Source organism: Saccopteryx bilineata, chromosome 6 (genome assembly GCF_036850765.1).
Source record: "Saccopteryx bilineata isolate mSacBil1 chromosome 6, mSacBil1_pri_phased_curated, whole genome shotgun sequence".
Taxonomy (NCBI): Eukaryota; Metazoa; Chordata; class Mammalia; order Chiroptera; family Emballonuridae; genus Saccopteryx; species Saccopteryx bilineata.
The window spans coordinates 76,988,099-77,014,177 of NC_089495.1; the positions used below are offsets into that span (position 1 = coordinate 76,988,099).

Below are 26,079 nucleotides of genomic sequence, written 5' to 3' on the forward strand. Positions count from 1 at the left end.
TTAAAAAACAAATTTGCTAGGAATTTTTCCTCTGGTATTAAAATTTTTAATTTTAATACAATATAATTCTAATTTTAAAAGAATGGAAAGCAATATAACTAAGTAATTTAAAATATTAAAAAAAAATTTTAACCACATTTTACATTCAGTACCATTTTGTAGCAGTTTCAGATGTCCAGCAAAGTGGTTGGAAAACCACGCACTCTACAGAGGGTTCTCCCCCAGCCCCCACTGCCCCAAGTACCCACCTGGCCTCTTACCCCATTATCTTAACATTATCAACTATTTTCTTCATGCTGCAATCTGCATTTCTGTGGCTGTTCTGCAACACCCATTTGTGCTGCTGAATCCCTTCACCTTTTTCACTCTGTCCCCCAAACCACACCCCTCTCACAACTATTTATATTTGTGTGACTGTTTCTAATTTGTTCACTAGATCCCATGTATAAGTGAAATCATATGGTATTTTTGTCTTACTGGTTTATTTCACTTAGTATAATATCCTTTAGGTCCATCCATGCTGTCACAAAAGGTAAGATTCTTTCTTTTTTACGGCTGAGTAGTATTCTATTGCGTAAATGTATCATAGCTTTTTTATCCATTCATTTACTGATGGGCACTTGGGTGCTTCCAAATCTTGGCTATTGTAAATAATAGTGCAATGAACCTAGGGTACATATAAAAGATAGAGCAAAAATAGGTTTATAATTGTGAGTACCTGAAACACCTAGTTTATTTTTGTATTATTACTTATTTATTATTATATTATTTTCCATATGAATAACTGTAAATACACTTTTGCCCCACCCTGTATTCTTTCAAATTAGTGTTTCAGGTTTATTCAGATATTATCTCAGTAATGGAATCTTAGGGTCATAAGGCAATTCCATTTTTAATTTTTTTGAGGAACTTCTACCCCATTGATTGAATGATTTTAAATGATTAAATATGACAGGGACAATAAAATTAGGGGAAAATTCTTCAAATATGATACATTCTTGTATGTAAAAACTTCTAATGCGAAAGTCTGCTTGAGGAGTGTTGCCAAAATCAATGTTCAAAGGGTATTTCTTGATACATTTGAGTTTTGCTTCTTATTTTCAATACATGCACCCAAACAGAAGAACCAGATTCTTTATTACATTTTATTTTATATATAATTATTGTTTAACAAGCATTCATCCATCACGTGCACTGTGTGAGACAGTGTGAGGGGGTAAAAGGTAGGCTAAATGAATGGTTAAAGTTCAGCTCTTGTTCTCAAGGTGTTACCTGTGACAAGGGAGCCAATTAATATCTAATGAAAACATGAAGGTGTTAAGTAACTAAAGACTAAATCAGGGGTCCCCAAACTACGGCCCATGGGCCACATGCGGCCCCCTGAGGCAATTTATCTGGCCCCCGCCGCACTTCCGGAAGGGGCACCTCTTTCATTGGTGGTCAGTGGAGGAGCATAGTTCCCATTGAAATACTGGTCAGTTTGTTGATTTAAATTTACTTGTTATTTTAAATATTGTATTTCTTCCTGTTTTGTTTTTTTTACTTTAAAATAAGATATGTGCAGTGTGCATAGGGATTTGTTCATAGTTATTTTTATAGTCCGGCCCTCCAACGGTCTGAGGGACGGTGAACTGGCCCCCTGTGTAAAAAGTTTGGGGACCCCTGGACTAAATGAAGGAATTAACATTTTGTGGAAAATCTGAGGGAAATATCATTCAAATACATGTAAAAAATTGAGAACCAGACAGTAGAGATGAAAAAGCAGCTGGTCAGTGGTTGAAGCACTCTTTCCATTATACCAAAAGAAGCTTTAAGAAGTGAAGGATGGCCTGACCAGGCGGTGGCACAGTGGATAGAGCGTTGGACTGAGACTCAGAGGACCCAGGTTCGAGACCCCGAGGTCACCAGCTTGAGTGCAGGCTCATCTGGTTTGAGCAAAAAAGCTCACCAGCTTGAGCCCAAGGCTCGAGCAAGGGGTTACTCGGTCTGCTGTAGTCCCACGGTCAAGGCACATATGAGAAAGCAATCAATGAACAACGAAGGTGTTGCAACGAAAAACTGATGCTTCTCATCTCTCTCCGTTCTTGTCTGTCCCCATCTATCCTATCCCTCTCTCTGACTCTCTCTGTCTCTGTAAAAAAAAAATAGTGAAGGATGATGTTTTGGTGAGGGGATGGAATATGTATACTTGTGTGTGCGTATCATGGAATCATTTTGGAAAGATACCACAGGAGAAAATGAGGAGGACCGACAAGAGAAGGTATCCAGGATGGAGAGGGCATGGCAAGGTGTCTGCATGGGCTGGAAGGCGAAGTATGAAGCTTGCAAATCTAAGTGAAGCCCTTATCGTCATGGTATTGCATTAAAACTAATTTGTGCTGCTTCAAGTTTTTAAATATAGGTATGCTATGACTAAGGTTTTGCTGTACATGAGGGGGTATAAATGTGAGAGAAGGAGGGGCCAGAGGTTCAGTGCTCAGGATTTGGTAGGGGGTGTGGTACTGGATACAGGACACTTGAATGAAAGTGACTATGAAGGAACTTGGAAAAGAAACACATTTGTGGATATGATGGAAATGTTTAAGCTAGAAGAACCAAAAACTGTACTGATTGCAACAAAACAAAGTCATGAAATGTCATTTTCTCCTAATTTCCAGACAGTTCCTCATTCATATCAAAACATGTTGTTTACCTTGTAATCACGTAATTTCACCAGCTGTTTGCATTTGTAGCAAAGCTTTTATATGCCTTTCTCATAGTTAAACCGGAAAATTCCCTTTGCTGTACATTATTGCTGAAATATGACGCATGAAAAAAATAGGTTTTGAAAACCTAATACCTGTAGTACATATTCACTTCTGGTCTAGGAAAAAATCAAGATTATATTATTTAATTTATTTAAAGCTCTGGGAATTACTTATTTTCACATCTAGTCAGTTCTAATCATTCAACACAGCTTTTATTTCTGAAAATGAATTCCATTCCTCCCACCCCAGCCCAGAAATATATTAGTGTTAAATCATCCATGCAATTTTTGACATCACTAATCCAAAGGCTTAAGAACAGATATTGAAGAGCATCTTTTACCTTAGAGAAATCAGGGTGGGGTATAGGTATACTCTTAATACTGTAAAAGGTTTTTCTACCACTGATACTAATTTTTCAAAAAGAATATGACCACTGGTAGGTATACAAAGATTTGGCAAAAGTTTTTGGGTGGGAAACATTTACTATTACATTAACACTTAAAAGGGCCAGTTGTAAAGTGTTGCTATATAATATACAATGAATTGGACATATTATATGCTTTTGGGATGCTTATATATGCTCTTCTCTTTTCTGGTCAGAATGTCAGGTACAAGAAGTTCAATAAATGTACCATTTATAAGAAACACAGAATACCAACTTTTATCCTCTTTACTACGACATTCTTTCAGGCTTTGCAATAATAATGACTAAGTAAATGAAGTACATATAGTTGGGGAAATGGGTCATCTTTAACTCAAATCAACTTGGTTTTAAATAGAATGGAAGTATCAAATAGAATCGGATTCAACAACTACTTTATGAAATTTTATGATTCTGTAATTTCAATACATTGTCTTATGCGGTCAGAATTATACATGCTTGGTGAAATAATTTTGCCATTTTTTTCGATTTATATTTGCTCATTTTTCACATACTTGCACACACATGCAAATAGAGGAGAAAAATTTAAACATGAAGATATGTGCATATTTTTGCCAGGGTATGTGTACTTTCTCTTACTTTCTCCCCTCTGTTCTCACCTTTGTTTAAACCTAGGTTCTGTACAGATACAATTATATGAACTCAATTGAAAATGCATGCCTGTGCACATGCACACACACACCCATACATAATTTCCCCTAGTACACTCCCAATAATACATTCTTTTTTCATTGTTTTTGCTATTTCACACCCATTCCCAGTTGACACAATGAAGTGATTGTCACGTTTAAAGCTGTATTTTTTTCTTTCTCCCGGTTTTCTTTATACTGAGGAGTTGCCTTCCTTTAACATTTGTACTCTTTTTAAAACTCTGCAAAGCTTTTTACTAACACTGATGTATTTTCTTCTTTAAACCATACTATTCAGATTCTAGATACTAACCTTGACCTACCACTAACTTCCTATCCCTCTGGAATGGAGTCTTGTATTTTATTTTCTATTTTCCATCATTATATATACACGTCCGTGGCCACTGCCATAGGCAGATATTGCAATTTGGAACGTTTTTCCGCGTGCAGAAGACTTGCTGTAGAATATATTTATGGTCAGCCCGGCACTCAGCGCTCTTTGAGAAAGAGCTGTTAGTACAAGTGCTGCCACGATGACATAATTTCTTATAGCATCTTTCCATTCTTAAGTTAAACACATTTCCGTCACTCCCTGCCTCTCTCCCAGCCCCACCTACAGGGAAGCATTACAGTGTTTCTAGTAGAAGCAAGTTTTTCGTTTTAATATTGTTCATTTGTTGATATTCTACCGTTTCCAAACGTGTGCCTTAATGTTGTTTCTATCCCGATGTAGTGGAGCTTAAAGGACTGTTTACCCGGTGCCCAGGCTCAACCCAGGGGGTGGGATCCAGAGCTGCTTTTTCGGGAACAGACACCCACACCCCAGTGACACACCTTCAGGTTCCATTTTCCGTTGGAGTTCCTTATTCCCTCGCCGCACCCACACTTTCACATGTGGCCTTCCATCGCCTTCCCGCTCCCGCTGCTTTCCTCCTCTAAGGACACTTCGTTTAAGGAGTGGTCCACAGTTTTCAACACTTTTATACTTACCTCATTTGTTTTTCGAAACCCTAGGATCATGTCAGAGACCGCTTCTCCTAATACTTTTTTATTTGTAAGACACAAACCCACTGATTCAACCTGGCAGGACTAGAAGTGGGCTGTGTAATCATCCTCCTGTCTGGACCACCTTTCCCATCTTCCTCACACGCAGAATGTGGCAGGAGGCGGAGGACGCACCGGGCAGTACTGAACACTGCCTTTGTTTTCATTGATAACGCACACAGGGCCTTTAGAAGTGTTGGGAAAATGCCACACAAAATGTAGAACGCGGCTTTTTCCTGGCTAGAATTCGATTCCTCGCTCTCATTTCCTGTTTCTCCGCCTCTCCCTTGTTTCTCTTCTCATCCCACTTCATGTCATATTACTGCAAATTTTTCTCTTTCAACATAAACTTCCCCATAGCGGTCTTCCCATCAACGGGGCGGTTTCCCACGCGGGGCGTGCTCAGGGGAACCGTGCAGGGGTGTCCTGCACGCCTGAGAGCCCCAGCGCGCTCACCTAGGTTTGCAAGAAAGTGGCGCAACGTAATCCCAATTGATGACCGCCGCGCATGTCCACCCACTGCCCCCACCCGGCAGTCCCCTTCCGCCTCGTCTCCTCCCCGCCCCCGCCTGCCCCGGGCTCGGAGCTGAACTTGCGCCCTTCGGTCACCGCGGGAACGGCCGGGCCGCGCCGGTGCCTCCTCTCTGCTGCCCCAGAATCCCGCGGATTCGCTCCCCTGGGCACGGGGGCGGGGCGGGAGGGCCGCGGGCCAAGGCGTCAAGGACTCGGCTCCGGGCCGCTCTGCTCTCGGGGCTTCCTTCTGGGGCGCAGAGCGGCGGACCGGGTTCCCCTTCCCCGCCGCCCCTACAGCCCCCGAGGCCTCGGCTGGGGTCTGCAGTTACTGCTTCCCTCTCCTTTTGCAAGTTCGCCAGCTTTCCTAAATAACTGGCGCGAGTGTGCGCCCCTGCTCGCGGGGTTCCGAGACGCGGCGAGCGTCTCCGCCTCGCCCCCATTCATCCCTCTAAGGTGAAGCGTGGAGAGGGAGAACGCCCCCGCCTCAGCCGCAACGTGGAGCGCTCCCGAACCCAAACAATGATTCCACTTCCTTCCAATCCCAGCCCTCCGACCGCCCCACCCTCGCGCGCACCCCGTGGTGAGTGTGCCGCCCGTCCGGATAGCCCAGAACCGGACCTCATTGTTGCCCCCCGCGGGCGCTGGCCAGGGCCGGGGGGCGGTCCCCAGGAACTGCCGCGCGGCCAGCCCGCAGCCTCTGCCGGCCGCCCGGGCCGGCTCCGCCCACACCTTTACAAGTTAGCTGGCGGGCGAGCCGCGGGGACAGCTCGGGCGCCCGGGCCCCTCCTGATACGTCCCCCCACCCCCGGAGCGAGAGTGCTGTGGAGGGGTGGCGAAAGGGCTCCGGGCTTTATTTGTCCCCGAATTCTCTTCCTAATGCTGCCCAGCACGCTCTGACACAAAAGAGGGGACTTTCTCGCAGCTCAGCGCGAGTCCTCGCCCGGGGAGTTGAAATCCGGGGGTTCCTCCCGCCGCGAGGCGCCACGGGCTACCCAGGGCCCGCGGCTCCCAAGGCGCGATGGCCATGTGTAGGTTATTTTGGGTGCCGCAGCAAGGTGGTGCAGGTGAAAGGCAAGCGCGGCGGAGGCCAGCGGCTGGGGGGCGGGGGCAAGGGTGGGGCGGGGTGGGGCGGGGTGGAGGCTCCGCGGACCCACCCCCCAGCCCGGCGGCCCGGGCGGCGAGGCGAGGACCAGGCAGTGGGTGTTGCCTTCTACCTCCGCGAGCGGGGAGGGGTTAGTTTCCCACAGGGGATTTCAACCATCACACTCAGAGCCCGCCTCCTAATCCTCGGGCGGAGCGGCTCCGGGGCCCCATTTTATGGCAATAAAGCGATTTAGCGCCTGCTGAGCGCGCCCCTCCCCGCCGCCGCCCCCGCCCTCGGCCCCACCCCGGGGCTCGCCCGCAGCGGCGGGGCTTTGTTTCTGGGGAGAAGGACCCGGAGCTCTTTTGTTTGGGGGTTTGGTGTTTTCACCCCCTGCACCTCACCCCGCCCCACCCCACCCCCCTCACGCCTCTCCGGTTTCCTGAGCTGCGGGCTGCAAGGCAGGAGAAGCGGCGTCTTGCAACCCCCTCGGCGGGGCCCCGGGGTAATTCGATGCGGGCCTGGCGAGGCTCCCCACGCTAGACCCGGGCTCGCGTCTCGGCAGCCTCCACCCACCGGCCCACCCTACATTTAGCGCGTCATGTGATCCGGGTAAGTCATTTGCAAGTACAACAGTTCCCTGGGTTGCCCCCCATTCATTTCCTGAGAACTGCAGAGAGCAGCTGAGAGGCTCTGCCTGTGCGTGTGCGAGTGTGCGAGTGTGCGTGTGAGTGTGCGCGGGTGACGCCGTGTGTGTGCGAGAGTGTGTGCGCGCGCGTGTGAGAGAGAGAAAGGGAGAGGGGGACTCTGTGAGGGAAAGAAAACAATTTCTCCTGCTCTGCAGCTTCTGTTCAGGTCTGTGCCGATTCCGTTTCTTATCAAAATAAACAACCCCCCTCCTCTTTTTTTTTCTTGCCATCCCAAATCAGACCGTATTCTATTAACATGTTTTATTTTCCTTCTGTCATCTGCTCAAGTTAAATCATTTTGGTTCGTCTGTGTTCTTAAAGGGGGGAAAGTGTTGGGAAGCGGGATGGGGCCCAGGGAGGGCGATGCTATTGCAAAGCAAGTAGCGTCTGTCGGATTCGTGGAGAAGAAAGAAGGAGCCACCCCGGGCCAATATATATATATTTAAATAACTTAACAAGTAACATGAATTAAGTCAATGTTTTTCGATCCCTAGTAGAATTGTTTGTAGCAGTGTTTGCCTGACAGTTGCCAAGGATGAGAAATAAAACACCAGGACTGAATTGGGGAGGGGGTTGTGGAAGTAGTTTGCCCCCAAGAATAGAGCGAGTTGGGTGAATAGCTACCGCACCGGGGCTGTGTGGGCTGTGGGTGTGCGCTGGAGCGAGTGGAAGGGAAGGGGTTAAGGCGGAGATGACACTGCTGGCGTGAATAGTGGTCCTGGTGCTACATTCATTATTGTCTCTGGTCGTAATGATGTGTAACTGTCACTTGCTACAGTGCCTTGTCCGTGGACGTAGCCACGGGCTGTCCCGTGGCTGTTATTTTCAATTACGGGGGACCTGGACGGAGTTGACAAGGGCAACTTTGCACGTCCACCCTGGTCCGCCTAGCCGGCCTGGGAGCCACTTCTTGCCTTGCAAGCTCGCTCGTAGGACTCTGACTTGACCTCCGCGACGTTAGTTGGTGTTCTTGTTAGATGCTCCCCTACGGAGAGAATCAATCCTTTTGTTAAGTAGAGAACTGCCTATTGGAACTTTGCAAACTTTTATCTTTGGGGAAAAGGGTGGGGTGCACTCAACAGTTCAGTTTCGAAGTGTATTTGCTTGGAAAAAGTATCAATTCCTTTGTTATATGCCCTGCAGCTTCCCAACCCCCTTCATCCTGCGCTTCGAGTTTTGCATACTTTAATAGTAATAGCCTTAATTCAGTTGATAAAAGCTGACTGTGTTGAGTTAAAGAGTATTAGTACAACGGAATGTGTAATCTGGATAAACAGTTTGTGTGGTTAATATTGTCAGCTCTCTAATTTAACTGTACAGATGGTTTAAGTATGTTTCTCTATGAATTGTTTTAAGCAATTCCAGTGGCTAATAGAATTCTCCGTGTAGCACTCGGATATTTTATTTTTAAATCAGCTTTAGTATTCTCTCAGTTTCCTGTAACACCGGGGAAATGAGCAACTCTATTTACATTTAGTGCATGTGCATCTAGTGGCTTTGGTAGACATCTGCCAATCAAATACACGTCATTTTGCAAATCCACCTAACCGCCTCCATGCCCTTTTCTTACTGGAGGATAGAGTTGTTTAGATACGTAAATGCTTTTACATAAATTTGGGTGTTTTTTTTTAACAAGCAGTAGCCTGTGATGGGAATAGGAGTGGTCACTTTGAAGAGTGGGTGTATACCATCTTCTAACAAATGCCCTTTGGAATTGGCATTTAATACAAACAGTATTCTTCACCCCCTCCGAACCCCCCCTCCCAAAAAACCCACCTCGTTGTGCTATTTCAGACTTCATTCAAATGTCGTTTACATAAAAAAAAAACAACGTAGGGATTGGTTATGATAAAGGGGTGTGCTTTTAGGCTGGAATATTTGACTGCAGAAGCTTTGTAGAAATAGGATGTTGAAGGACAAATATTTCAGTTGCATAAGTTATTCTTTATCGCTGCAGCCTGCTCAATCTGGCGACTACCTGGAGTATATTAAACTGCTTTGGATTGAGGAGAGAGAAATTTGAAGATACAAGAATAGGCAGAGATTTGTAATGTATTTAGGAAAGAGGTTTATTATTCTACCTTCTAATTACTATTATGAAATATACTTAAGCTGGTAAAATTTGGAATATTTCCACATAAAATTTTTATGACTTATAAACTAAAACTATAACTAATATAGCTGTATCTGGTAAACAAACCATTCTTGAGGGGTTTCTGTTTATTTGTGAAGTGCTTCAGTTATTTATTAATGCATATTTAAAAGACACTTTGGTCAGCCAAACTTTATTTTAGAATGCTTTGTCTTACTGTTTATTAAATGGAAATTGTTGTGCTAATGAACCCTTAATATTTTTTTGCTCCACGAAGTTCCTTTTCAACAACTGAATGTCATTTGGAGAAAACTGGTCCTGGTATAGCATTCGAGACCTTGACCTTAGCAACTCTTGGCTGGTGGTTGTTTACTACAGCTGCAGCCTCTGTGTGTACAGAAAGGGAAGAGACTGCAAACCCTGGTGTGCTCTCTCCCCAGGCCAAGGGGAAAACAAGCGAGGATGCTTCGTGGTCATTCCCAAGAGCACGCATGCAGCACATATATAACAGCAGTAGTTTTCTGGTCACTTAAAAATTTGTTCTTCAGGGATTACAGTACTTCCCCTCCTCCTATGAAAGGTAAACATGGACTTCAACAGACTCAGAGTGAGTTTAAATGTCATATCATGAAACAGGCTGTTATCAACTTAATGAAATAATTTAGTGGTAAATATAGATTTTTCTTTTTGTATTTTAAACCTATGCAAAGACACATAAGTGTGTTTCTAAGCTTAGGCTTCTAGGCCTATACTGAGCAGTGAGATAATACTGTTAAGGTTGAATATGTAAAGGTCCTGGACATTTTCACCATTGTACAAAATGGAAAGTGTAGGATTTCATATATTTGCAAATTAACATTAGAATAATCACATAAGACTGGGGGTGTCAAATGGTTTGTTTTCTTTATATTGTGCGAGAAACATTCTTAGAATGCCACATTAATAAACTAGATGTAATTTAATATAAAATAGTTTTTTTCCTACAAAACTAGAGATGGCACAAACTCATTTGAAAAGTTTTTCTTGTTTAGAAAAGTTTCCCAACTTGTGCTGCTTCCGTATTGATTAATGAACGAGAGCTAAAAATCCCCAGTTTCATTCAGAATGGATACCATGGTTATCTTTTTCTTTTAGAAAACGACTTACAGTTTTGTAAATAATTCCTATAATAGGTTTCAGCAGCTTACCTCTATCATTTATATTTTGAACATACCATGTGATAGTAGAGTGGAAATATCTGTATCTTGCCGAATGCTTGTTTATTTTCCATTTTAAAATTTATGTTTATTTGTTTTCAGTCTATAAGTTATGCACACAGCTTTCAGTCTTAAGTATGTACAAAATGTAAGAGTAAAAATATTAAAATTAAATCACTGGCAACACCCTATAACCTCAGACTTAACTCATCCACCACAACCACCCCTCCCAAAATCAAAATGCACATAAACAGATGGGCCTTGCCCTGTGCCCAGAAGGTCAACAGCCTTAGGCTCTATGAGCCCTGCTTGGTGGTTTCTAAATCCCAAGCCTGTCCAGAGGACTCTCTGACTTCAGCTGGCCAGAATTCATTTTCAAGGCATAGACCAGCCACACCTCATCTGATGTCAGCTTTTGAGTTTTGCCGTGGAGAACACATGCTGTGGATTAAATGGTTACTTTCTCTATATATTCTCAGTAATTGTGTTACAAAAGGATTTTTCGGTTTTGGGTGTTGATTGTCATAAAAGTGGCTACTTGAGTAGTCATATTGCTTCATAAAAATTTGTTTTGGTCTGGCAGTAGATGACAGGATAGTCACCCAAAGAATTCTGTCCTGGATGGTCTTTCTTCCCCCACATTTTCCCCTCTACTTAAAGTGGTACTTTTATTTTATTGCTAATTCCATTTTATGTGTTCTAAAATATTAGTACAGTAATTGGACTGGTCCAAACAGTATTGCTGTCCAGGTACAGATGGACTTGCAGAAAGCCCTTGCTACTTGCTGTACTGCTGCAGGGAAGGTGAGAGGGGAAAACGAATGGTAGAGCTTCGGGATAGTTTTCCTACTACCCTCAGAGACTATAGAAGCTGCCACTGTTACTGGTGCTGGCGGCTGGCCTAAGCACCCAGGAATTGTGTTCCAGGTGCTACATTCACCATGTTTATCAGTATACAGCAGTACTTCCTTATCTTCAGGGGATATGTTTCAAGACCCCAGTGGACGCCTGAAACTGAGGATGGTATGGAACACCATGTATACTGTTTTCTCCTATCCATCCATATCTTTTCACTTAAAGGAAGCGCTTATGGCTTCTCTTTGGCATATCCGAATTATTATCATCACTGTTCTTGTGCTACAGTGACAGTATTAAAAAATAAGGGTTACTTGAACGCAGGCACTGTGAGACCATAACAGCAGGCCTGACAACCTGGAGGGTGGGCTACTAAAGGACTAAGGGTCGGAAAGCATATACAGTGTGGATATGCTGGATAAAGAGATCAGCCATGTCCTGGGTTGGAATGACTTGGATGTTGCGAGATTTCGTCCTGCTACTCAGAATAGTACATCATTTAAAATATTAATTGTTTATTTCTGGAATTTTCATGAAATGCTTTTTGACCCAGGATACTGAAACCTTAGAAAACAAAACCATAGATGAAGGGCTCTACTGTATATGGCTTTTCACAATAATTTCTGGAACGGTATATCAGTATATACTATGTATAATATATTTACCATTTTATATATGTATATATATGTGTAGATATATGTATAAATGTGTTTTTATATTTATCTATATTTGTACATATCCACAAACCATATACATTATGACTAAGAGTTATAGTAAAGAGTCCCCCCCCACTTATATTAAAAGGGGGGGGAACATACTGTTTTTTTCAAATTTTGTATTTAGTAATATTATTCTTGCTCTTTCTTGAGATTAATGAGCAAAGTCATCATAAAACATGGAAACAACACTGTCCCCCAAAAACCAAACCAATAAACCTAATGGCAACCATGATGGATTATTGTAAAAAATGAAATAAACTGTAAAGAATACCTTCTTTCATTGTATAGTTAAGTGTCTGTTGAGATTATATAGCCTGGAATTAGTACTGATTCAAGTGGCAGAAATAACAGTTTGAGTCGAGACTCTTGCTTACAAACTCTGGATGACCTTGGTGAAACTTCTTAACTTCTCTGAGCCTGTAAGGTGGGAAGAACAATATGTAGTTTACTCTCTGGTGAGTAAAGTGAGATAATATGTCTAAAAATTACTTTGTAAAAATGTAAAGTACTGGTTGTGGCAACTGATTGACAGAAAAACCACTCCCTACCTACTTCCTACCCTCTGCCCTAAAAGACTTGAACTTTCCAGCTTCTCAAAGTGAGCATATAAATTACACTTATAGAGAAAGAATTTCTGAGGGTGGGTAGAAAACTTCTGGCAGTCAAAGGTCATGCATTCCATTCCTGTCTAACCAGAGATTTGCTCTGTGACCTTGAGAAAATCACTTTTAAAAAGTTTCTATGTAGCTGGTATAAAAGTTGCTATGAACATTATATAAAGCAGGTGAAGTATCTGAGCTTTTCAAAAGAAAAGAAATACATGAAAATCTAGTTCCTATGAACAGTTACAGAACTTTGAAAATAAAGATCAACAATGATTATTTAGAGATTGTAAATCTCTAGTCTACTTCTTTAATGAGTCAACTAAAACTTCTATCAACAGGTCATTAAAAATGCCCTTAATTTTTTTATAGACTCATTAAATTTGTGCTGTTATACTATAATTTAGAACAGTCTATTGAACTGAAAGCCCCAGGTAAGCCAAGATTCTGTTGATTAAGCTATGTCTGATTTATGGCTTCAAGTTCCTTGGTAAGTCTCAAACATTGTAGTGACACAACATATGCCCAATAGAGAAATGTAGATGATGGAGATCTTGAATGGGTATTTGAAAATTTTTGAACACGTTTTATTTATATGCACACAGTTTTCTTCCATGTGCATTTCTCAAATTTTAGAGAAATTTGAGAAAATTAAGGAAAATATTAATTTATATAATTTCTCCCTAGCCACATTTTCTCCTTAGGAAACAAAACAATTTTTTTTTCAGACTCTGCCTAAGCACTCTGTTCTTGCAAAAGCAAAGAACAAACTCAAACTTAGCTCATCAACATAACTCGTTTTAGACTCTTTCCATGTCACACATAAGCCTTGCCTAACTTCTGTTCAGTTGTAACAGTCACTGTTAGACATCACTTTTTGTGTGACTCTTATTTATCATCCTTTGCTTTAAGAATATGCTGGGTTCCAGTCTGTATTCTTTGGCCCCTGAGCACAATTTCTGGTCTAATTGCTTCTTGATTTGCCTTGTCCTCTCCCGATAATAGGCCCCATGAGAGCAGGAAATGAATCTTCTTCATAGTTACTTTACTGGCTTCTAACACAGTGCCTAATATAATGACTGATTATATAGTGCTAAAATACTTATTGAAAGAACAAGTTGAGGAATGCAGTCCATATGACAATGCTTTCAGTAGCTAACTGCCAAAATCATGGTCATTTCCTACCTAAGTCTTTTTATCTCTAGGTAAATATATTCAACCCTATTAGCAGTTTCACAGTTCGCTACATTTTCTAAAAATTTTTTTTCTTCCTGCAAAATGAAACCTTGTAGTAGAGTCAAATAATGCTGAATTTGAAACCTCTAACCAGTTGTTAGCTAACTGAACAAATTAATTCTCCACGTCTAAGTTTACTTATTGGTAAATAAAAGCAAAAACAAGAATAATGTCAACATCACAGACCTTTTTTGAGGATTCAAATTGTGATAATGTTCAGAGAGCATCTAGTTTATAGAACCTTGTACATTCTGAATGCTTGATTATAAGTCTGTTCCAGTAGACTGATGCCTCTTTTAGAAGAGCCATTCAGAATGAATAGTAGCAACACAATAAAATAGCTACTCTTTATTGTGCAGCTACTGTAATACAGAAGTTAGGCACTGTGCTTTTCATGTGTTAGCTTATTTATATGTACTCAAGTAAACAACTATGTATAGTTGACTTTCAAATAATTGAGACTTCTTTTTATATGTTGAGACACCTAAAGTACCCTGTACACACCGACTTTTGGCTTATGAACATCAGCTCTTGAATACCTTTTTTATTTTAGCCATTGTGTGATGTTGCTCTCTTTCAAAGGACATTGCCCCCAACCCCCACACCCCCTTGTGACTTTGCTCCATTTGAAAAAATATTTGAAAATTTTACTTTTGGCCTTTCATTAATAAATGAATAGAAAAAAAGGGAAAATTAAAGTGCTGCTTTTAGTTATGAGAAACAGTTTATTCATCTGATAGACAGTTGAAACAAGAAATCATTAGGTATCCTGAGAAGGGAATCTTTACTGAAAATGCTTAATGGAGTTAGCCTGATAAATTGTGAAAAATAATATCACAGATCATACAAAATGCTATATATATCTATTTTATTGTGTGTGTGACAGAGACAGAATCAGAGAGAGGGACAGGTAGGGACAGGCAGACAGGAAGAGGGAGAGAGATGAGAAGTATCAATTCTTTGTTGCGACACCTTAGTAGTTCATTGATTGCTTTCTCATATGTGCTTGACCTGGGGGCTCCAGCAGAGCGAGTGGCCCCATGCTCAAGCCAGAGACCTTGGGTTCAAGCTGGTGAGCTGTGCTCAAACCAGATGAGCCTGTGCTCAAGCCTGTGACCTTGGGGTTTAGAACCTGGGTCTTCTGTGTCCCAGTCCGACTCTCTATTCACTGCACCACCTCCTGGTCAAGCTATACATCTATTTTTTGATGATAGTATTTAATAGAGTGTATGTAATTACAGATTTTATAAATTTTCTTTAGGTCTTTTAAAACATGTTTGGCCCCTTATACATATTATCAAGTTTTCAGGAATGCATTGTATATATACACATGTTGGTTAAACAAGTGTATTAGTTTTGCTCACCTTGTACTTTGCCTGATTGGTGCATGAGCAAGAGGCAGCACCATGTGTGTATAGTCTATGAAAGGCTGCGGGGGCTTGTCCTCAGGGCGGCAGATTGTCGGATTGCCTGCCGCCATTGGGATGCCCTGACTCCTTGCTTGTCCGCTGTTGCAATGGCCCCCCATCCTCTGGCTCCACAGTTCCTTTACCGTCTGCCCTAATCCAGTGGAAACCTGCACGGCCATGGCCACCGGCCTTACCACACAAAAAAAGAGATTCCTTTCTTCTTATTATTTTTTTTTGTCACAGAGACAGAGAGAGATAGAGAGAGGGACAGATAGGGACAGACCGGAAGGGAAAGAGAAGAGAAGCATCAATTCTTTGTTGCAGCACCTTTGTTGTTCATTGATTGCTTTCTCATATGTGCCTTGACCAGGGGCCACAGAGAACCAGTACCCCTTGCTCAAGCCAGTGACTTTTGGGCTCAAGCCAGTGAGCATAGGGTCATGTCTATGATTCTATGCTCATGCCAGTGACCCCATGCTCAAGATGGTGAGCCCATGCTCAAGCCAGATGAGCCCACATTCAAGCCGGCAACCTCGGGGTTTCGAACTTGGGTCCTCTGCATCCCAGTCTGACGCTCTACTCACTGTGCCACCACCTGGTCAGGCGAGATTTTCTTTTTCTTATTAAGAAATACTTATTGAGTACATGATTTCTATTTTATAGAGGTGGAAACTGATTTTCACCAAAGTAATGCCATCATGGTTAATAGCCAGTTAGCTTTAAAGAAAAGATTTGAACTCTGGAAAGCCTTTGAACTTTTGTTGTGTTACCTGACATCTCTTCATTATTAAATAGATTTTCCAGAGTTAGTTTTATTATATAGAGTAGAGCAAAAAGTGAGAGTATTATAGTACAGATATTGTGTATAATCTAGTATAATCTAGATTATATTGACACACTACATTTACTAGAAAAGCATTAACTGCATTATTTTATTGTAGATTATATAGACATGCTGCATTTACTAGAATATAGTACATTGACTAGGACAGTGGTCGGCAAACTCAGTCAACAGAGCCAAATATCAACAATACAGCGATTGAAGTTTCTTTTGAGAGCCAAAATTTTAAACTTAAATTATATAGGTAGGGTACATTGTTATTAACTTAATTAGGGTACCCCTAAACTGGCCTTTGTGCCCGCATGTGGTATTTTGTGGAAGAGCCCCACGCAAGGGGCCAAAGAGCTGCATGTGGCTTGCGAGCCGCGGTTTGTTGATCATTGGACTAGGATATTTGCTTCCATACAGAAGCCAGTTCTGTTTGCTAATGAGTGTACTAAAACAAATTATGAGACCTAATCCAACAAATTTTGAAGGCAACTGCTACAGGATGTTTTATAGTGATAATAGTAGACCAGTAAATTCTGGCCAGTATGCATTTTGCTATTTGATAAAGCAATTAAAGTCAGAGGCATAATAAAAGTATAAAAAGCATCTTATCTCTATAAAAAATGCCTACTTATCCAATTGACCTACACTTACGTAGCCTCTACTGTGTATCTGGAATTACATATGAAAATGGGTAGGACCTCATCGTTAATGAGCTGACGCTCAAGTAGGGAAGGCAAGACTTCTGTAGAAAATTAGAGCACAAAGTAATTTGTGATAAATGGACCAAGTTCCTTTAAACAAAATACATGGGGAAAAATTGCTTCTATCTGAGATACTAAAGCTTTCAGGAATTGGGAAAAATCCTTCATGGAGATAGTTGATAGTTTACTTTTTATAGAAAAGCAAAGCACACCTGTAAGTGGAAGAAAGTATATTAAAAAGGTATTTTGGCAACTGGGGTAGTTTCACACCCCCTTTACTGTAATTTTTTAGATGACTTTATGGTGTTTTAGTTAAGCTTCTGTCATTTTCCAAATCACACACATAAAAATTTTTTTCCAGAAATAAATCATGTGATATACTTGCCTAGTAGGACATGCAAGGTTTAGGGAAAGTTTATTTGGGTGAAACAAAATAAAATGATTGATTAATAAAATTTCAAAAATATACTTTATATAATATTATCTAATGAATTTTTTCATATTGATGAAGAGATTTGATATATGATATTTTATTTATAAGTGATGCAAATATTAGTCTTGATCAAAAACCTTCAGATAAAGGGATAAGGATTTTTATTTATTTATTTATTTTACAGAAGAACAATGGAAGGAAACACTTGAAAACTGTTCAGTTTTACAGAAGGTCAAAGTCAATTGTAGTTTATCAGAGGTGTTGCTTGAAGGCACATTTAGAAAGAAAGTCTGCATTAAATTCATTAGATATCTAAAGAGTGAAATCTCCTGGATGTGTATTAGCTTTTCTACACACAAAAATATTTTATTTTGAGAGATTATAGAACAAGGAAGAAATGAACTCTTAGTGAGTCTATAAAGAACATTGTTGGAATTATTTTACACTGAGCTCTCTATTGGGATTATACAAAGGCTCTAGGCTGAAGCAGTTGAGTTTTATTTATAAAGGGCTTGGTAATTAAGACAATTTAGAATACTTACGAAGTATGGGCAAGTAAAAAATTAGTGCATGGTTGTTTACAGAGTGGTTTTAGTTTAATCTTGACAATCCTATACAAGATATATTGAACATGTTACTATTTTATTGATGAGGAAAATTAAACCGAAGTAAGTAAAGTAACTAGACAGTGTGCGAGTCAAAACCAGAACCTTGATTTGCAACACCAGTAAAATATATTTTTTTCATTTTATTCTACTGATCTCTTCCTAACTTTTACTTAGTCTTAATAAGCCAAAAATTTGAAAGTCCACATTGTACAAAAGAGGTGCCACTATCTAGTGTCTAGCTCATATGAGATGTTTATTAAATATTAATTGGGTGAATTCTTCTCTTCTTCCAAAATGCACTGTATAAGAACATTAAAAAAGCCCTACATATGTATCAGCCCAGAGATACAACTTAACCCTGAAATTAGAGGCATCCATAATTCTTTGAGGAAAATTAGGGAGATGGTTCATCTCTTACTGTGACCAAGACTTGTGCTGAGAATACAAAGGTAAATAAAACATAGGCTTTATATCCTGAAGTGTAGGCAGACCCCGGAAAAAGCAGTGCAGCTAAGCCCAAAGGAAGGGCCATACTGGCTATTCTGGATTAGTTTATTTTCTTCATTTTAATCTTTAATGTATCTAAAAATAATACCCTGGATATTTTTAGATTTATGTTTTAGTATCTTTTAAGTATTTTTATCCTACCAGAAAAGCTTTTTCCATGTAAGCATGTAATTTTTAAGTTTTTTTCTTACAAAAAAATGTATTGAATATATCACACATTTATTGTACTTAAAATGTGTATGATATACATTTTAAAAGCATTATCTCTTTTAATGTTTAATACCAGCTCAAAACTGAGCATTTATGGTGTTTATTTTTTATTTTAATGTCTTGAAGATCTAACTGGCTTAATCAAATGATTCATGAGTGGGGCAGCATCTCATCTAGCAACTGCAGAGGTACTACTACTTATGGTATTTAAATGTGAAATATATATATATATATATATTTTTATTTTTTTATTTTTTTATTAAGAAGCAGGGAGGCAGAGGCAAACTTCCACATGCGACCAACTGGGATCCACCTGGCAAGCCCTCTAGGGGGTGGTGTTCTGCAAGTCTGGGCCGCTACTCTGTTGCTTGGCACCTGAGCTATTTTAGTGCCTGAGGCGAGGGCATGGAGCCATCCTCAGTGACTGGGGCCAACTTTGCTCCTTTTGAGCCATGGCTATGGGAGGAAAAGAGGGGGGTGGGAAGAGGAGTAGAGAAGCAAATGGGCACTTCTCCTGTGTACCCTGACTGGGAATTGAACCCGGGACTTCCACATGCTGGGTCGATGCTCTGTCTGCTGAGCCACCAACTAGAGCCTGTATGGACATTTTAATGATGTTAATTCTTCCTATCTGTGAGCACAGTATGTATATGCTTCCACTTGTGTGTATTTTCCTTAATTTCTTTTTTCCATGTCTTACAATTTTCCAAGTACAAGTCTTTTACCTCCTTGTTTAAATTTATTCCTAGGTACATTATTTTTTGTTGTTGTTCTTGCAACAGTGAAGGGTATTGTTTCATTAATTTCTCTTTCTGACAGTTTATGTTGGTGTAGAAAAATGCTACTGATTTTTGAATATCAATTTTATATCAGGCCACCTTGCCAAATTCATTTATCAGGTCTAGTAGTTTTTTTGGCTGAAACTTTAGGGTTTTCTATGTACAGTATCATGTCATCAGCAAATAATGACCTTTTTACTTCTTTTCCAATTTGGATGCCTTTTATTTCTTCTTCTTGTCTGATTGCTGTGGCTAGGACTTCCAGAACTTTGTTGAATAAGAATGGTTAAAGGGAGCATCCCTGTCTTGTTTCTGATCTTAAGGGGATTACTTTTGATTTTTGCCCATTGAGTATGATATTGGCTGTTGGATTGTCATATATAGTCCTTATTATGTTAAGGTGTGTTCCCTGTATTCCCACTTTGCTGAGAGTTTTAATTATAAATGGGTGCTAGAGTTCAACAAATGCTTTTTCTGTATCTATTGATATTCCCATGTGGTTTTTTTATTCTTCATTTTGATTATGTGATGAATCACATATTTTATTGCTTTGTGAATCTTGCACCAGCCTTGTCTCCCTAGAATAGATTCCACTTGATCATCATGGCCCCTCATCTATCACAGGGGTTAGGTTTCATAACCCCCCACAACAGGTGAGATTTCTCAGAGTAGCGACCTTATGTTTATTTTATTATTTATATATATTTTAAGGCTACGGTTGCAGAGCCAGTCAGCGCTCAGGATACAGAACACAGTGCTCTGGTTGGTTGCCTTCCCTCCATCAGCCAATAGTGTGCTGTGTACGATCTCATGTGGGTGAACTAGCTGAAGCAGAAGCAGCTGTAGCTGTGTTTTTCATATGTGGAAGTTTTTGTCTACTCATCTGCCGTACGTTACATATTTTATATCGATTTAATATTCTAATGTTTTAACTAATATTTTTTATATTATTTTCAATTTTTTAGGCTAGACAATACTTATTTTACTGTAAAAATAATTAAAATAATAAATATATAAAAATACTGATATACCACAGAATCTCATGATATAGCGAAGAATCGTGATACAAAATTAGATATACATAATTTTAAAATCTGCGATACAGTGAGATTGTGAAAAGTGATCCACGATATGGTGAGGGACAACTATATATCCTCCTGTTGGATTGCTCCCTTTATCATTATGTAGTGATCTTCTTTATCCCTTACTTTGTTTTAAAGTCTATTTTGTCAGATATAGGTATTGCTACCCCAGTTTTTTTTTTCATTTTCATTTGCATGAAATATTTTTTTCTATCCCTTTACTTTCATTCTATGTGTATCTTTTGTTCTGAGGAGAGTCTCTTGTAGACAGCATATATATGGGTCTTGTTTTCTTTTTCCTTTTTTCTTCTTTTCCAAGCGAGCTGAGGGGAGATAGATTCCTGTATGTGCTCACTGACCCACCCAGTGACCACTGTCTGGGGCAATGCTCTGCCTATCTGGGGCCACCCTCACAATTGAGTAATTTTTAGCAGCTGAAGTGGAGGCTCCTCAGCTGAAGTGGAGGCTCCTCAGAGGCATTCTTAGTGCTTGAGGCCAACTTGCAGCCATGGCTGCCGGAGGGGAAGAGAGAGAGGGAGATAGAGAGAGAAAGGAGAAGGGAAGGGGTCAAGAAGCAGATGGTTGCTTCTATGTGCCCTGACCGGAATCAAACGTCAGGTCAGTGTGCTACCACTGAGCCAACTGGCCAGGGCTAGGTCTTGTTTTCTTATCCATGCAGCTACCCTGTGTCTTTTGATTGGAGCATTTACTCCATTTACATTTGAGGTTATTATTGATATGTACTGATTTTTTTTTCTTTCTAATTCTTGTAGCAGGCCCTTTGACATTTTTTTACACTACTGATTTGGTTGTAATAAACTCCCTGAGACTTTTTTTTTTTTTTTTTTGTCTAGAAGTCCTTTATTTCTCCTTCAATTTTAAATGTTACTTTTGCTAGATAGAGTAGTACTGGTTGTAGGTTCTTATTTTGCATCATTTTGAATATTTCTTGCTGATACCTTCTGCCTAAAGTTTTTCTGTTGAGAAGTCAGATGTCAGTCTTATGGAGGTTCCTTTTTGGGTAATTAATTGCTTTTCTCTTGTAGCTTTTAGTATTCTTTATTTGACTCTTTAATTTTGACATTTTAATTATGATGTGTCTTGGTGTAGGTCTCTTTGGGTTCCTCTTTAATGGGACTCTCTGTGCTTCTTGAACTTGTGTGACTTTTTTCTTCATCAATTTAGGGAAGTTTTTAGCTATGATTTCTTCAAACAGGTTCTCTATCCTTTATTCATTCTCTTCTTTAGGAACCTCTATGATGTGGTTGTTGTTTGTCTTCATGTTGTTGCAGAGTCCTCTTAGAGTTTCCTTAGTCATTTCTAGCCTCTTTTCTTTTTCCTGCTCTGCTTCTGTGTTTTTGTTTATCCTGTCCTCTAAATCTCTGATTTGATCCTCCACTTTATCTAGCCTGGCGTTAATTCCTTCTAGTGCATCTTCATTTCTGATATTGTATTTGCCATTTTTGATGGTTTCTTTTTTATTATTTCAGTGTTCTTTTGATGCTTGCTATCTCTTTGTATAAGTTCTCATTGTGATCATCCAATGTTGCTCTAAGAACCTTGAGCATCCTAATAACTATTATTTTAAACTCTGCATCTGGAAGTTTGGTTATTTCCATTTTATTAGTTATTTTTCTGGGGATTTCTCTTGTTGATTGATTCAATTGAGTCATATTTCTTTGCCGATTTTGTCTGTGTATTAGTTAGCTCTGTTCTGACTTTGAAATTTGTTGTGTTTTTATGAGGAAGATGAACTCGGTGATACTGACCTCCAAACCACCTAATTTCCTTGTTCTAGGGATGCTTCTTGAGGGTATTATTTACCCTCCTGTTGTATGTGGGTATTGAATGCAGTTGGCCCTTTCATGGGTGCTGTTATCCCTTCAGCCTGACTGGCTCTAAGGGTCAACCTTGATCCTGTTTATTAGACTCTGTACAGTGTCTGTCTTATTGGGTGTATTTATTCTCCTCAATGTCTGGTGCCTGCTGGACTCCTCCTTTAGGCATGCTGCTTGTGTAGTTAGCTGAGTATAGCATTGGTGCTGTCTGCCACCCACTACTGGTTGTGTTAGTTCTGAGTCTTCTTGGGTTGGCATCAGCAGTTGTTTGTAATGTGCCATGGCCTACTAGTCTGGAGCTACTGCTATATTCATTGTTTGTGTCTGCATTTTCTGTGTAGTGTGGGTGGGGCCAACCTGTTTGTAAGGATCAGGTTTTTCCTGCTTAGAGATGACAGCAGCTCTGTGAAAGTCCCAAGCTCTGTAAGATTTGCCTCCACTTTTCAGCTGCTCTCTTTCTTCTTGTAGCTGCGTGGTCTTCCCACAGAGTCTCCTGTAGAAAGACTAATGTGGGCTCTGGCCTTATCCCACCAACTCCTCTGTACATTACAAGTTTGATGGGTTAGGGCAGCTGAAGTTGGGGATACAATGTTTGTGGGACCCCCTACTTCAGGGGTCTTTTGGTCTGGAGCTTGGTCTGGGGAATGTGGCCCTTACTCCAAGTCCTTATCCCTCAGACACTGCTGGATACTCCAATTCTTTTTTCCCCAGCTAGGTGAGTAGCAGGTTTAGATTGGGTGGGGCTGACAGTCCCCTCTGCAGAAGTTCTTCCATCTGGGGAACCCCTGATCTCAGGGAAGAAGACCAAAGAGAGATTGCTTCAGGAGCTGACTGTGCTCCCCCAAAAGTGGCTAAGCCCCTTAACTGGGCCCAGCAGTAAGCTCCAGGGAACCCACACCTTTAATGACCATCTTCCAAGGGGCAACTTGGCCCAGCTGGGCACGATATCCAGGATCCAGGCTGGCCAACTGTGAAGGTCCACCCTGTCCAATGCATGCAAAAGCCGCTGTGCCACGTGCTGACCACAGAAAGAGGAACTCGCCTTACTTGGGCCTGGTGTCTGACAAGCCCTCCCTTTGGACATGCCTCCAGCAAGGGTCATTAGGTCCTGCTCTGATGTTCTCCACAGCTGGACACTGGATGTGTTGGTCCTAGGCCTTCCTGGAGGGAACCCAGCAAAGAACAGTGAGGGATACCGCCTGTGACTGGCCTTCAGCAGCCTTCTTGGGGCTACAAGCAAACCAGAGTCCGTGGCTGCCTGTGCTAAGCCCAGGTGCATTTGGAGATACCAAGCTGCAGACCTAGGCTGGCTTTTATGTGCACTGGGCTTTGGGATGGGGTCGGTGGGAATCAGCAAAAGATCAAAGGTTCCCTGAGCTCTGCTTTCTACAGCCTCTGTCTGTTGGCTGCTTGTTGGGCTCATCCACTGTAAAAACCTCTTGTAGAGTGTAGAGCCTGAGGCAATTCAGGGATTAGGAAGGGTGGTGGGTGTGACTTCCACCTCAGGCTCCAGGTATCAATCTGACCAGACCTTTTTCATAGACCTCAGTAGGATGTGGCCATCAGTAGTCTGGTGGGTGTTCCCTCTGAGGCCCAGAGGTGTGGTCTGCCCGCAATCCAGACAGAGTCTACTACTGATGTCTCATAAATCAGAAGCACCAGTCATATTATCAAGAGACTGTGGGGAAAGCTCCTGCCTCAGCGCCAGAAAACTGAGTCACTGACAGCATCCCCTGCTTCGTGGCTGGTTTTTCAGCACAGGCCCAGTCTCCATAGGGTGGGGCGGTTGCTTTTCCCCAGGCTGATGTTACTCATGAGGGACTTCTCTTTCCAAGAAAGATGGTGACTGGCCTTGGCCGGTTGGCTCAGCGTTAGAGCCTCGGCCCTGCATGTGGAAGTTCTGGGTTCTATATCCACCCAGGGCACACAGAAGTGCCCATCTACTTCTTCAATCTTCCCCCTCTCCTTTCTATCTCTTTCTTCCCCTCCCACAGCTGAGGCTCCACGGGAGCAAAGTTGGCCTGGGTGCTGAGGTTGGCTCCATAGCCTCTGCCTCAGGCACTAGAATGGCCCCAGTTGCAGTGGAGCAATGGCCCAGATGGACAGAGCATCGCCCCCTGCTGGGCATGCTGGGTGGATCCTGGTCAGGCGCATGCACGATTCTGTTTGTCTGCCGTCCCTGCTTCTCACTTGGGGCGGGGGAGAAAGAAAGATGGTGACTTTGGTATTGAAGAATGACTCAGCACGGGTTCTGGTAGCCACTCCCCATAGTGTCTCTTCCTGGGCCACCAACTTCACAATCACCTCACGCAACTCTAGTCCTCTCAGCCCTCCCTCCGCCAGAGCCCAGAGTAAGTGACTGTGAATGAGGTTTTCTGTGCTGGCCCTTACCCAAAGGAGGCAAGACAAAGCCTACATCTCTGAGAGTACTTACAGACAGAAACCTTGTCTCTCTTCAGCGCCAAATGCTGTATTGGAGCCTCATCTAGGTTCTGGGGCTCTAGTCTAGGGCGCCAAGTCTATAGCTTAGGACCCTCCCTTCTCAGGACAAACCTCCCCACAGTGAGAGTCCCTCTAGACCCTCAGCCGCCACTCGCTCCTGGGAGCGGGGCAGCCCTTCTGCATCTCCGCCTTTCCTACCAGCCTCAGTGTGGCTTCTTTTGTGATCCTTGGTTATAAACTCCTCTTCATATCATCCGAAGTTGGCTTTTCAGAGAGATAGTTCTTAAATTATTTGTTAACCAATTTGGCCCTGAGAGATGGAAGTTAGAACATCTGCCTTCTCTGTTGCCATCTTGGAATATCTCCAAATAATTTATTTTTTATATAAAGTTATATTTCTAAGATTTTCATATCACTTCTTAATTTCTGTTAATGACTGCTACCTATTCTTTTAAATTTTAATCACAATTATTTTAAAGTCTTGATTTAATAGTTTTACAATTTTTGCCATCTCAGAGTCTGTTTCTGTTGATAGCTTTATCCCTTAACAATAGATAGCTTTTTTATTTGATTTTGTGGTTTGCAGTGTTTTATTGATTTCATGATGTTATATATGAAACAATGGTAGAGATGAGGTAATTATTATTTAAGAAATGAACATGCCTCTTTCTCTGTGTGGTGTTTATAGAGGGACGGATGGATAAATTTGGTCAATGTGCTGAGTTACTGATTTCTTGTTGCTATTGAACTGTCATATCACTAGAGACTCTAAATTCCCTCAGAAATGCATTGCTTTTATCTTGATACTTCTGTGAGACTTGATTGAACTGCTGCAGAGTTTTTTTTCTCAGTTTTCCTGACTCAACTTTTAGTCAGCCTTCAACTCCAGTGACACAAGGAGCCTCTTTCTGTGCTTTGGTCTCTACCCCAGGCTGGGTGCCGTTGTGGATGACAAATGGGTGGGGGTTTTAGTTCCCTTGCACCAGCTTCAATTCAGTCTTAGACCGGCCTAGTGTACTTAAGCCTGAATTGGCACTTTTACAGGATATCTATCCCTTTTTTTTTTTTTTTTGGTATTTTTCTGAAGTTGAAAACGGGGAGGCAGTCAGACAGACTCCGGCATGCGGCTGACTGGGATCCACCCGGCATGCCCACCAGGGGGCGATGTTCTGCCCATCTGGGGCGTCGCTCTGTTGCAACCAGAGCAGTTCTAGCACCTGAGGCAGAGGCCACAGAGCCATCCTCAGCGCCCGGGCAAACTTTGCTCCAATGGAGCCTTGGCTGCGGGAGGGGAAGAGAGAGACAGAGAGGAAGGAGAGGGGGAGGGGTGGAGAAGCAGATGGGCACTTCTCCTGTGTGCCCTGGCTGGGAATCGAACCCAGGATTCCCGCAT

The 26,079-nt window shown here is 41.7% G+C and overlaps 1 protein-coding gene across 2 annotated transcripts in view; it reads left to right on the forward strand.

Annotated features, from left to right (window-relative positions):
* Positions 1–7,156: 7,156 nt before the first annotated feature.
* The window catches only part of KLF12 (KLF transcription factor 12), a 471,091-nt gene continuing 452,168 nt past the window's right edge, over positions 7,157–26,079 (forward strand). For both annotated transcript variants that reach the window (XM_066234031.1, XM_066234032.1), the window contains exon 1: positions 7,157–7,311. The gene's annotated coding sequence lies outside the window, so the exon portion shown is untranslated. The remainder of the gene's footprint in view (positions 7,312–26,079) is intronic.